Genomic DNA, 13,835 nt, shown 5'->3' with positions numbered 1-13,835 from the left:
CAAAAATTGACAGAAACTGCGTTTTTAAGAATTCAGTTTGAGAAAAATTTCCGTTGAATATGACTCAAAGCTCCAACCTCCGTCCTTCTTCCGATTGAAAACAGTATAAAAAGGCTAAAACTTATAAATTTTGGTTCCTATCTTTTCTTCAGAGCAATTCACTACACACAAAGAATTTCTCAATGTTAAAATTATCTTACATTTTATAAATTCACTCATTTATTTTTTAGAAGTTGAATTTTAGTACAGGAAATTGAAACAAATTGGGTAAGGGTGGCGACGTCAAGTCTTGGCCTGGCCTCAAAAAAAAAAAAAAAAAAAAGAAAGTATGAACTTGGTGAAGGGACAGCTAAAACTACCACCTTGTAGTGCCTTGACTTTCCCGTCGCTACACACTTCGTCTACACGCTTATTTGAATTAATAAGTAAAAAAATATATCGTGAGTGTGAACTAAACTAAACAATATCAAGGGGAACGGTATTCTAAAGAGCGAGACTAAATGAATCTGCCATCTAGGTATTCCTAATCTGATTACACCTATGGATATACAGAAAAAAAACACAGCTAGATCCGCTCAAACTTCAATGTCGCTCGTTTTCCAGCTCACTTTTGTCGTCCTTCTCCGTATTCGCAACTCACCAGTCACTTGACTAGCATTTGCACTGCAAAAAAACTATGTAAGGTTGGTTACCAGTATTAAAGGGCGTAACGTTACACGGGGTAGATTTCGATAATTGGGAATCTTTCTTCATTGGCGTCAATTCTTGGCATCAGCACCTGCACGAGAAGTATTTTTCATTGCAAATCTAAAGAAAGAGAAAGGAAACATCTATTCACATGGGGTTACTATAAATCAGCCGGGTTACCAAAATAAAATAATTTACGCCAAAAATAAGACGACCGCGCCAGATTCCCAATTATCGAAATATCCCCGTTACACGAATTTTGCAGTGTGTAGTACCATTGTTTAAAAAACTCAAATTGTTGTAGGAACCTTGCACTCTGGTTTTTGTTAAGTCACCCCGACAGTCTGTAGAATTCAAAGCACATGCGCAAAAAGTAGCACCGGTGCAGAGCTGGTAAACTCTTATTAACGAAACGAAAACCGGTCCTTGTGGCCGAGCGGTAAAAACGCCTGCTTTGTGACTTGTCTGTGAGATTTGTGTTGTGAGTTTGTACACCATTCATGGGTGGGTGTATTTTCCTCCCTTAGTGGAATAAAAATATATTATTTGCGTATTAAAGTAAATAAATAATTGGTGTATACTGGGTTGTGAAAAATCATGAACTCGATAAATATTGAATGAACGAATGAGTTAAAGCAAAAGCTGTAAAGAAGACGAAAAAACTCGGCACTGTTAAAAAATTTCTGGAAAATTTACGATAATTGTTACTGGCAACCATGTTGCCAGTAACTATTACCGTAAAAATCAAATGTTACTGTAAAATTTTATGGTTGTCTCGGTAGGCCACAGCAACCAATTGGGGCTGGGATCGCTTATTCCTCCAGTATAAATTACCGTAAAAATCAGCGATGTTGCAAGTCCGACATTTTACAGTAACAATTACCAGAAAATCTTCCTGAATTTTCAACTGTGGGGATTCTAAGCATGTGTTTTTTTTTTTTTTTTTTTTTTTTTTTTTTTTTATCACTGTTATTACGAAGTTTGAAGTATTGTAGCCTACTAATTTATTTTTGTACTTTCAACTTAAAACTAAATAACTTCAAGTAATAATTTCAAGAAATTATTACTTGATAATTAAATATATCTGAATAATTTAAAGAAACCATCGAAGAGTTTACTTAAATATAAGCCAACTTACAATTAAAACTGAGAACGTGTTTAAGAAAGTAAGAAGAAAGCTTAATTTTTATTAATGTGTGACCTTTCAAGCAATTTCTCTGTAAGCATACAGAAAATTTTGGTGTAACCTCTTACGCAGAAATGAGCGAGACGTTACGCTATAATCATATTACCGTGGTGTAATAATATTCCACAAGCGATGTGTAACATTTCACCACTTATGTCAGTTAAGTTACTCCAGATCAGTGGAGACAGCTAAGTTTCCACTGATTTTATGGAGCAAGGTTATACAACATGTTTTACCGTGTTGTATAAACACAGATAACACCGAAACAAGTCAGCCTCTTCAAGTTTAGGTGGTAATGGTACACAGGATGTTCCGTTTTTACCTGCAAGACTTTTATTTATGCAATTGTTAGTCCTAATGCATACTTCCAATTGCGAAAATGTTCAAAATCAAATGCAGAGTTAAGATATTGAAAGTTTGAAGTGAAAATAAAAATGAGTCAAAAATACAAAATTTGAATTTTTATTCGGGCCCAAGGTCCCCTAACTTATGTTTAGGGAAATAACCTCCCTTGAAAAATAATTCCAACACAAAAAGTTCAAAATTAGTACGACCAATATTAACTGAGATATAAAACGCAGCGTTTTTGTGACTGACACCACTTTTCACTTGCCGTCAATAACATCTTTTGGGGGGGGGGAAATATAGTGGCTAACAAGTGTTTAAAATGATATTTTTGTATAGAGTGCGGTTTTTCAAATTGTTCGAGGTTTTGTAGTGTGTTTTTGCGTATCACGGCATAACATTTGCATTTATTTTCGAATAATAATGAAAATATATAAATACCTTGTTTTTCTTATTTTGACGACCTCTCATTCTTCTGAAAGGACGATAAGTCCCAATCTCATCTTCTGTATGGTCCCTTAAAACTTTGAACTGGAACATCTCTTTGAGTTTTAGTCGCACTAATGTGAAGTTTTTTGCGTCAGTAACAGTTTTCAATGGAGATTATTTCTCTAAATGTTAGTTAAGGGACCCAAGGCCCCGCATAAAAAGTTGAATTTTGTATTTTTTTGACTCATGCTTAGTTTAGCTTCAAACTTTCAATATCTGAACTCTGCATATGATTTTGAACATTTTTGCAATTGGAAGTATACATCTAGGAATAACAGTTGCGAAAATAAAGGTCTTGCAGGTTAAAACGGAACACCGTGTAAATTTTAATTAAAAAAAATATATTATATTTAAAGCTCTAGATCAAGGGTTTCCAAACGCTTTATCCGCAGGACTATTTTTGAAAACTTTTCAAGACTAGTGGGCTAACAGACGAACAGAGATAGCTCATCATGCGAAAATTTACATCAGGATCAGATTTTTTTTTTTTTTTTTTTTTTGCATTAAAACTAGTAGTCACTTTGATTACATGTATTTTTAACTAAGCAATGTGATAGCATTCCTGAAATTTATAAACGTATTCGAAATTGCACACCAAGCCTTCAGTTGTCGTATTCCAGAAGTCGAATTAATCAACATAGTAACAAAAAACAATTGCCTTTCTTAGCCCCAACACACATTAACCTGTAAATTAAAACCTTAAATAATCCTTTTTTTATTGCTTCCCAATTTGTTTATTTCATCATTACCCAATAGAAACAACCAATCAACAACACAAATGATAATTTCATTTATTTAAATTTTCAAAAGTAAAAGCAAACCTACTTAATAATGGGATAAACAGTCAGTATTCATTTTCTTTGAACTATTTTCACACATTGAAAAAGTGGTTTTCGAATATCTGAAACAATATTTAGAGGAATCGTGCTCCTAATTTTATTGTTCTCACTGAATGCTAGTATTTGTTTTGTTAAAAAAAAAGTAACAAATAAATAAAAAGAATAAAACGCTTAAAAAACTAATCATTTTTACTGAAACTCAGCTTCAGAAAAGAGTCTAATAAAATAAGTAAATTTATCGCAGAGATTAGAACAAATTCTCTCACATCATTTTACGCAGTCTGACGAAAAAGTCATTAAAAAAAATAATGCCCTCCGTTCACTGTTTGCCACATCTGTTAGGTTTTGTAATAAGTTTTCATCCATATTTATGTTTTAATTATCTTGAACTGCGTTTCTCACTGTTACTTCAGGAATGGTTTTTCACGAATTCTTCAAACTGATTATTAGGTATTTTTTTGCTTCGCGTTTGAGAATAACAATAGAGTTAGAATTTCTGAGAGAAATTTAATTCCTATTCCTTTTATAATGAAATTTTGGAGATAAAAATTGAAAAATAAAAATAAATGACGGTGATTGTTGACATTTTTTCCCGTGAAATAAGTAAATAAATCATAATGATGAAGGAAGAAGCTTAGTCCGTTTATCAGGTTCTCACAAAATTTTAAATAAACACCCGCGCGCGCAAGCGTTTATGGTTTTATCATTTTCAAAATATCTTTAAAAATGTCATTGATCGTTGAAACTAATTTATTTAATAGTTATCATAACACTTTCTCGATTGTGTATTTAACGCATGTTATTTTCGTGTTTAGAAGAAATGCGATATCACTCGCAAAGTTTTTGCTTGGTGAAAACAAAAAAGACGCTTACGCTCTTTTGATAGTGTTCGTAACAAATGTGACTAACGTACAAATTTCATAGTTGAATTGTTTAAAAAACAATGTGTCTCCACTCGCAAGCAGTGTTTCGTTAGTTAAATAAAAAACGTTTTCTTTTTCTGGACAATCCTTCTATTAATGTTATTAGATACAAGTAGGGTTAGGTACAATAAATATTATTTAGGTAGGGGGGGATATGGTTTGAAGTAAAATAGCTGGACGAAGTGAATTGGTGAAATATTTACTCTGTTTTTAACGCCACTTACCTAATGATATTTTAACTATGTAGTAACACGTGTAGTATATTTCCGTCAAGAAAAAAATTACCTCTGAAAATCAAAGATAATACTAGCATTTTTCAAAAATTTGATATTCATATTTTACTATTTTATTTTAAGTGAAAAAATGTTTTGATATTATCAAAATAATTTTTTAAGTTATTGTTATTAACATTTTAAATCTTCATTAGGACCTTCCAATATTCGATGCAGTATTTATTTAGTTAAAATTTAGCTCATTTATATTTTTAATGCATTAATCATTTTACTTTGCAAAATTAGTCAAGTTCATGCGGGACAAAGTGGAGGGGGCAAAGTGAAATAGTTCCTTTTGTACATTCATTCAATCATTTACTAAATCTCTTATGTACTCATTTATTAACTATTTTATTTACATTACTTCGTTTAATAATTCTCTTATTTATACAATTTTTTATTCATTCATTATTGTATTCACTCATTTATTTTTCATGTATATTAATTTAAGAATTTAGCTATTTTTTAGTTTATTATTTCATTATCTTTTCATTTATTCAATTGTCCTTTTATTTACTCATTAATTTGTTCCAATACATTTTTTTACAATCGAAAAGAAAATATTTTATTTGAAAATCATTTCCTTTTTCACTTTGCCCCGTGAAAAAAAAAAGTCAATATTTTTAACCTTTCTTTTTAAGGCACAGTTTTACTGCCAAAAATAATGTTGCAATGCAAGTTTTATGATGAAATGCAATGATCTTTCTTTATGTACAGTGATTTTGAAACAAATTTAAAATTTGTTCTTTATGAAAAAGCTCTTTCAGCTTAAATATTTCACATTGCACTACATTCGCTCTACATATTTTACAAGTTAATCGAATTCAAAACATGTAAAATGAAATGAATGTGCCCATCGAAAACAGTTTTTACTTCATCAAAGAAAAGGACGAAATTGGACTTTCTTGATAAGTTTTACAAAACAATTTAAAAAGCATGTTATTGTTTCATTACATTTCAACTAAGCTAAAATGAATGACACATGGTGTGATTTCTTACTTTGTTAAAAAAAAATACGATAATATATGTAAATTTTATCGAATAGTTAAGTGACGACTTTATAAAACTCGCGGAAACTGTTTACTTAATCACCGATGTTTACATGATCTTACAACAAGGATTAAACAATTCAAAGTCATTTCCTGAAATCTGGATAGAAAACATAAATACTTCCTTCAAAAAAAATCCGTCCAGAACTAAATAAAAATTCTTTCCCGTATACCAACGTCGTACGTATAGCATAAAATCAGTAAAAAAAATTTTCATTTGGATGAGGTTCCAAATTATGTCAAACATTGCTTTTACTCATTCAAAACTGATTCCAAACATCACAATGTGCATTTCATATTTAAAAAAACACAATTGATAATACTGAAAATGTAGAATCAAATTCAGTTTATCAGTTTTAAATCAGATACAGGTGAATTAAGACATTACCGTTAAATAGCACTGAAACTCAAAACCTTATCACTACAAGTATTTTTGTGTTTTAAAACTAAAAAAAAATATATCGAGAAAACATGATTTCTCAATGTTTTCTCTGTGGAGAAATATTTTGTTAAAATAGAAATAATTATCAAGAGTATGTGTTCCACATTTAATGTTAAACACTGTTCTAAAAGTAACTTCCTAACAAAGATTTATTTTAATAAGTTATTTCAACACTAAGTCACGCTATAAAATATAGTTAAATCTGCTAACTAGTTGTACAAAACCGACCCCAAAAATTGAATTTAAGGCAGAAACAAAGCTCTTATTCTGATTGCACAAATCGTTATGAACATTCATTCAAGCAGACCAGTAACGCAGAAAATTAGCTAACAACTTTGTTTAATCAGTGGTGCACCCGTAAATTAAATCCTCATTGTTTCTTTCACATAATGCTGGCTAAAAATCCAGAAAGACTATTTTTATCTACCTGTAGATGGAAAATAATTCTTAGCTTCATGAAATTAAATCTATCGTTAGATGCATTGGTTAGAGGGGCATTTACAAAGGTAACTCTAAAAAATATTAATTCTTATAATGCGGTAAAATTTATACAATTCAATATCACTCACGATGAAGATTCCAAACTAAATTGATATGTAATGTTTTTAGACACCGTACAAAATGTTTCCGACGAACGTTTGAGGTAGAGATCCTGTATACGGAGAGATTGGACAACTTCGGAACGGCGGCCATCTTATGTCCAAAGATGCTCACTCCCCGTAGACCGTAATGCATCTTCTACCTCAAATATCACTGTACAGTGTATCGAAAAAATTATAAGCTCGTTATGATATCATGAAGGGAAATGTACAGACCACAAATATCTGTTTGTTTTCTATCTTTATGAACAAGTTTTTGAGAAAAAAATTTCTATTTGTAAGCGCTAGGACGATACGAAACGATTGGCGCCGGATTGCCAGACTTGGAACTCACTCCGTTCAATAAAAATCAGTCTATTCTTTGAAGATTTCATGTCCTACATTCCGTGGGATAGCTAAAAATTCACACGGCACAGCATTTCGAGCTAACAACATTTGGACTAAATATGGCGGACAGCGGCGCGCCGTTGTCCAATCTCTCCGTATACAGGATCTCTAGTTTGAGGGAGCACATTAATGCTATAGCGTTAATAAATATCAATATGCGGTGAATTTTGTAAATTTTAGAGCTGGAACTGAAAATCTTACCGATACTTTTAGTTTTGTGTTTCAAAAATTCATTAAAGTTAACTGAAAGCATAATTTCTTAATATTATCTTTGTGGAGGAACAATTTCTTAACACAGAAATCATTTCGTCAAATTAATATTCCTCGTTCAATGTTGAACATTATTCTAAATATAGTTTCCTAACGACCAGGGGCGGCAAATAGGGGGAGCAAGAGGGGGCGGTTGCACCCCCAAATATTTTGCGCAAAATATTAAGAAATCGGGAAATTTAATTCACATAACGCGCGAATCAGTGATCATATGCAATAATTAAAAAAAAAAAAAAAAAATCTGCAGACAATCTTTAGTAAAAGTTGATGAAATTCGAGACCTGTCCAGACAAAAGCAACTGTTTTTCGCTATTAGGGTAATAACTTAGAAATTCATGAATCATTTTCAGAACTTCCAGAATAAAAAACAGATGGAGAATAAGTTTGTTTCAACTGAAGAAGAAATTTCCTCATATGGGTTAAATGCCTCATACTTTTAAGTTCAGAGTTAAGATGATGCTTAATGTGAAAGGGCAGTGCACAGGTGTGACTGGCCCGATTTTTACGAGAAGTTCCGTGGTATTTTGAGTTCATTGTTGCGCTTATATTTTAAATGTACGTTCAGTTAGTGAGTGAACATTGATTCCTTCTGTTAAGAGGCATATTTGAGCAATTCAATACATTGTATACTTTCATGGAAACTTCTTACAAAAGACACGCTATTTTTGAAAAAAATTCGTGCATCAACAAATACTTTTGTTGGGTTTACTTTTGTATTTCTTTAACTGAGAGGTACAAAATGGTCTTCAAAAGTTAAGGCTAGAACTCTTGATTGAGCTCCTATTAAGAGTTTCTTGTTAATTTGGAATTATTAGACCCATTTAAAAACATATTTAAAAAAGTGACAAAAATTCACATGATGATGCAAAGTCCTATGTTTGGCTCAATATTTTGTATCAAATAATAGATTCATTCAGTTTCTAATGAAATTAACACAAGATTTAGTGATAAATCTAAGTTCAATATTATATGTGCAGGTTATTGAACAAGATAAATAAAATATTTCCGTTACATGTAAAAGTTGTTGAACGAAGCAAAAAGAATTGTTTTGTGAAGAGCCAGTGTACTTCAATGCTGAAAAATGAAGACTAGAGCACAAATTTTAAACTTGCGTGGTTTTTTTAAAGAGAAAATTTTTAAAAATGCATTTTCTAACATAACTTTGTAGCTTCAATTATTTTTCGCCGATTCCAATCAACTCAGCTAACTGTGAAAGATCATTTTCGTGTCTCATGTTAGAGATTTTTTTTTTTTTTTTTTTTTTTTTTTGGTGTATGAGGGACAAGCAAGACTTTCATCTTCAGCTATACTGCCAAGAGCATGCCACTGGAAATTGACGGAATATAGTACCAAGATTTCCTTTTTTTCTGGATTCCAAAAATCGAACATTAAAAATTTACTTTAGAAACGGCAGTATCAAGATCTTTTCTGTTACAGTTTAATATAAAATCAATTAAAAGCGTGGAAATTAAAATTTGAATTTCTTTAATGACCTTATTTAAAAAAAATGTACTGGTATTTTATTTCATAGTGAGAAAATTCATGTTTAAAAAACTCAACCCCCCAAATGAAATGTTGAAATGCCGCCCCTGCTAACGACTCCATTTTAATATAATATTCCTACACTTTTTTATGTCTTGCGAGAAAAAGTTAAGAGTTACTTTTGGATAATTATTGCGGAGAAAAAGTATATGAAAACATGACTGGACACACAAAATATACTATGAAGTTATGACAATTTAGTTTTAGCAAAACAATGAGAAAGCGAAAAGAATGCAAAATTTAGCAATACTCACACAAGAATATTCCTTCATTTTACCAAAAAACGTAAATTATTCATTGATAAAATTATTATATTTTACATTAAACCAAAATTGCATGTAGAAGGATTTACAAAAGTGAAAACAAGCGAATTGTTAGAGCTTTTCAACAAAGTTGAGCAATGTCTTAACGTTAAAACAATGAGTGAGAAAAAAAATTATAACTTCAGCAAAAGACTGCTGAAGTAGACGAACAACCTAATTTTCGAAAAAGGTCAATTTAGAAACTTTGAGAAAATTTAGAAATCCCCAATATTCTTCTTTCTAAATACGAAAATAAAATAAAATTCTAATCAATGAATTATTAAGAAAACTAGAAGAAATTGAATAAACTCAAATGCACTGCTAATAATTGAAATTTATTGTTTTTTTCTTGATTTTCTGGTAACCTCCTGTTTAAAGGATCTATTTACTCCAAACATAAAACAATATATATATATATGTAGCATAAAACAATATATATATATATATATATATATATATATATATAGTCGGACCTCCATATATCGAAATAGCATATTGCCGAAAAAAAATTCGATATATAGAAATTTCGAAATATGGAAACTATCTTATTTTATCATAACGTAAAAGTATCCTAAAACATATCAATAAAAGCTAATTTTCGGCATGAAACCCAATTTATAATTTATACGAGTATCGGATTAAATGAAAGTTAATGATTAAAAAATTAATAGAAATTACATTTTTACGCCAACCATAAAGCTTCATATTCTTCGGCAATTCAACTTGATCGCAACATTAAGGGATTTTCGTTTTAACAATGTGATCGAGAGAAAAGTAAAAAAATCAATCTACTTAACTTTAATGATTTTTATTGAAGCTAAGAAGACTAGAAAGGATAATCAACAAACAAAAGAGATAATTTGAAATAGATTTTACAGTGTTACTGGTTACAGCTAAGATTTGAAATAAACTTGAGGGAATTTAAGAACTTCAGAACGGAACAACGACTTAACTACACACCATTCAACCCCAGATTTCTTATGAGTTCCGGAGCAACCTTTAATGAACGTAATTTTCTCCTCTAACCTTCATTTTTCATGAGACAAACAGTCTGAAGTGGAAAAAAATTGACGAATGTCTCAAAAAAAATTTCGATACATAGAGATTTTTTTCGATACATAGAAACAATTTTTCTATATAATGAACATAGAAATTTGCTGGGATTTCGATAGATAGAAAATTTCGATATGTGAAAGTTCGGCTGTATGTATATATAGGGTGGTCCTTATTTATATGGGAAATTTTTTTTTTCCGGAATTCAGCAAGTGACCCCCCTAGTTTTGTGACACTATAATAAATAGTCGGTGCAAAATTTGAACTCGATCGGTCAATAATAACACGTGCCCCTAGGACGTTGAACTGTAACGCTTTTGATAATTTTCCCACAAATCTTCGAATTTTTACTTCAGACCCTGTACATCGTTTCTCCTATGTTTGCAAAATATTTTTACAGCGAGGTAGCATTAAAATTAATCTTTTTAATTATTTCATATCATCTAAAGATTTTACATTGAATAAGAATGTAATAGTGTTTTAGAAACTTTTCCTTAATCGTACGCTTTTCTCAATATATCTCAATCCTGTGCATTTTTTTCCCGATAGTCTTGGACTATCTGTAAAATATTAAATTGCTTTTGTGACTCATATTTGATAAATTGATTGTGATATTCTTCGATTAATTGTGCTCTTCTTTCAGTTGTATCATTCACAACTTTCAGCATTTTCACGATATCTCTTCCCTTTAAATAGCTTCCTTCACTTTGCCATGAATCTGGATCAATTAGGAAAACACCTTTTTGTGTTTGTAATTTATCAAACAGTTTTATTGACTTGAAATTGATTCTATAAAGAGGAAGATCTTTACTAAGAAAGTATTCCAAATCATCTACTGTTATCTGAAATTTTTTATATAGTCATCAGACGCGTCTTATTTTTCAGCAAGATTTTTTTTTTTTTTTTTTTTTTGGAGTAGTCTTTTCCTATCTTCAAAGTTAATTCCTTCATCTAATACGGACAAAGTTACTAGTTCATACCCTAAATACCATAAGTGATTTATGAATTTTCCAATCACTGGTTTTGCTGCATGTTTGTAATTATTTTGTACGCTGCTAGTTTTTTAGACAATCACATTATATTGTTTTAAAGGACCTAGATTGGGTTGCTGCGAAAAACCATATCTTCATACAAAATTTAACTGTAAAACAGCATTTACGGGCATTCTCTTCGTGTAAGGTCAATTTAAATTGTTTCCTAAATATATAAATATTCAAACAATAAATTCCTTTTGCCACCCAACTGGCTCAGGGATAAGCTCCAGGTTGCCGAAAACATATCCCTGTAGCAGGGACGACTTCACCAAGAAATGCGTATTATTACAAGTTATGAGAATTATTTTCTTCGCAGTTTTTTCTTCGAAACTCAAAAAAGGGGGCCCTAGGGGCACGGGATAATATTCACGGATTGACTTAAAATTTTGCATGGATCATTTATTTGTATAATGGAACAAATTGAGGGGACGTCGCGTAAAATATCTGCAACTTCAAAAATAAGGACTACCCTAATATATATATATATATATATATATATATATATATATATATATATATATATATATATATTAGGGTGGTCCTTATTTATATGGGAAATTTTTTTGGCGGGAATTCAACAAGTGACGCCCCCTAGTTTTGTGACACTATAATAAAAAGTAACGTGTGCAAAATTTGAACTCGATCGGTCAATAATAACACGTGCCCCTAGGCCGTTGAACACTTTTGATAATTTTCCCAAAAATCTTCCGAGTTTTTACTTCAGACCCAGAACATCGTTTCTCCTAGGTTCACAAAATATTTTTACAGTGAGGTAGCACTAAAATTAACGTTTTTAATTACTTTATATCATCTAAAGATTTTACATTGAATAAGAATGAAATAATGCTTTAGAAACTTTCCTTAATCGTACGCTTTTCTCAATGTGTCTCGATAGTGTGTATTTTTTTCCGATAGTCTTGGACGGTGTGTAAAATAAATTGCTTTGTGACTCATATTTGGTAAATTAGTTGTAAAAATTCTTCGATTAATTGCGCTCCTCTTTCAGTTGTATTATTCACAAATTTCAATATTTTAACACTCTCTCTTCCCTTTAAATAGCTTAAACATTTTGCCATGAATCAGAATCAAATAGGAAAAAATCTTTTAGTATTTGCAACTTATCAAACAATTTTATTGACTCGTAATTGATTCTATAAAGAAGAAGATTTTTACTAAGAAAGTATTCTCAATCATCTCTTGTTATCTGAAATTTGTTAAACAGTCATCAGACACGTCTTTCTTATCACAAGCATTTTTTGGACTAGTCTTTTCCTATCTTCAAAGTTAATTCCTTCATCCAATACGGACAAAGCTACTGCTTTATCCTCTAAATACCATGAGTGATTTATGAATTTTCCAATCAAAGCTTCTGCTGCATGTTTGTCGTCATTTTGTATGCTGCTAGTTTTTCAGACATATTATATTATTCAAAGGAGCCTCGATTGGGTTGCTGCCAAAATCCATATCTTCATACAGCATTTAATTGTAAAACAGCCTTGTAAAACAGCATTGAAGGGCTTTCTTTTCATGCAAGGTCAATTTAAATTGTTTCCTAAATATAAAAAATTTCAAACAAAAATTCCTTTTGCCACCGATGTGACTCAAGGATATGCTCCAGGTTGCCGAAAACGTATCCCAGTTGGAGAAAATTCACCAGGGAATATTGTTACAAGTTATGAGAATTCTCTGTAATCTCCCTCAATTCCGCTTTTTACGAACAATAATATGTCATCCACTTTGTCTTTTAGAATTTAAGTTGTATGTGTACTTGATTGAAATGTTATAATTTCTGAATGATGGAGATTTTACCACAAAATTTTTAAGTGCCTAAATAATTGAATATCTGATCTAGAACTAAGAAAGGCAAGAACTTCTTTAAGAACACACTCTGCAGTACGATTTCAAGTGCATGATGATGGCAATCCAAATGTAATATATCACCGTTCAGTTTTTGCTCTCAAAAATTGCATGCACAATTTATACGGTTGGTATTGCAAGTCGTTGTATCAAACACTACAGCTAGAACAGTTAGCAATGAAGAACTATTATCTAAGATATCATATACAACTGAAGAAATATGTAAGGAATTCCGAGTAGCTGTTCAATATTAGGACCTCAATCTATCACGGTAATCCTGTCTCGGCGTTCTTTTTCCAGTTACATCTGGATGTAACTTTGTATCCCAGTGAATAACTACAAAATCTAAATTAAAATTCGTGAAATTTAATTTTACCTCTCGAAGAGTTTCTTTTGCTCTCTAAAGGAATGTACGATTGATCACTAGGTCATTTGTATTTAAATTTACTGCATCTACATAGGCTGTAAATAAATGAACAACATCTTTATCCCTAATATGGCATTTGTCTAACAGTGATGAAAGGCGAGCAGATATCAATGGTTGTCAAGCTTTTTTGCA

The 13,835-nt window shown here is 31.1% G+C and overlaps 1 protein-coding gene across 1 annotated transcript in view; it reads left to right on the top strand.

Moving 5' to 3' along the window:
- LOC129223281 (WD repeat-containing protein 48 homolog) overlaps positions 1-13,835 on the top strand; it is a 174,528-nt gene that overhangs the window by 56,673 nt on the left and 104,020 nt on the right. The window lies entirely within an intron of this gene.

The sequence above is a fragment of the Uloborus diversus genome, chromosome 5, assembly GCF_026930045.1.
Source record: "Uloborus diversus isolate 005 chromosome 5, Udiv.v.3.1, whole genome shotgun sequence".
Lineage (NCBI taxonomy): Eukaryota > Metazoa > Arthropoda > Arachnida > Araneae > Uloboridae > Uloborus > Uloborus diversus.
This window is presented reverse-complemented; position numbering and strand designations above follow the sequence as displayed.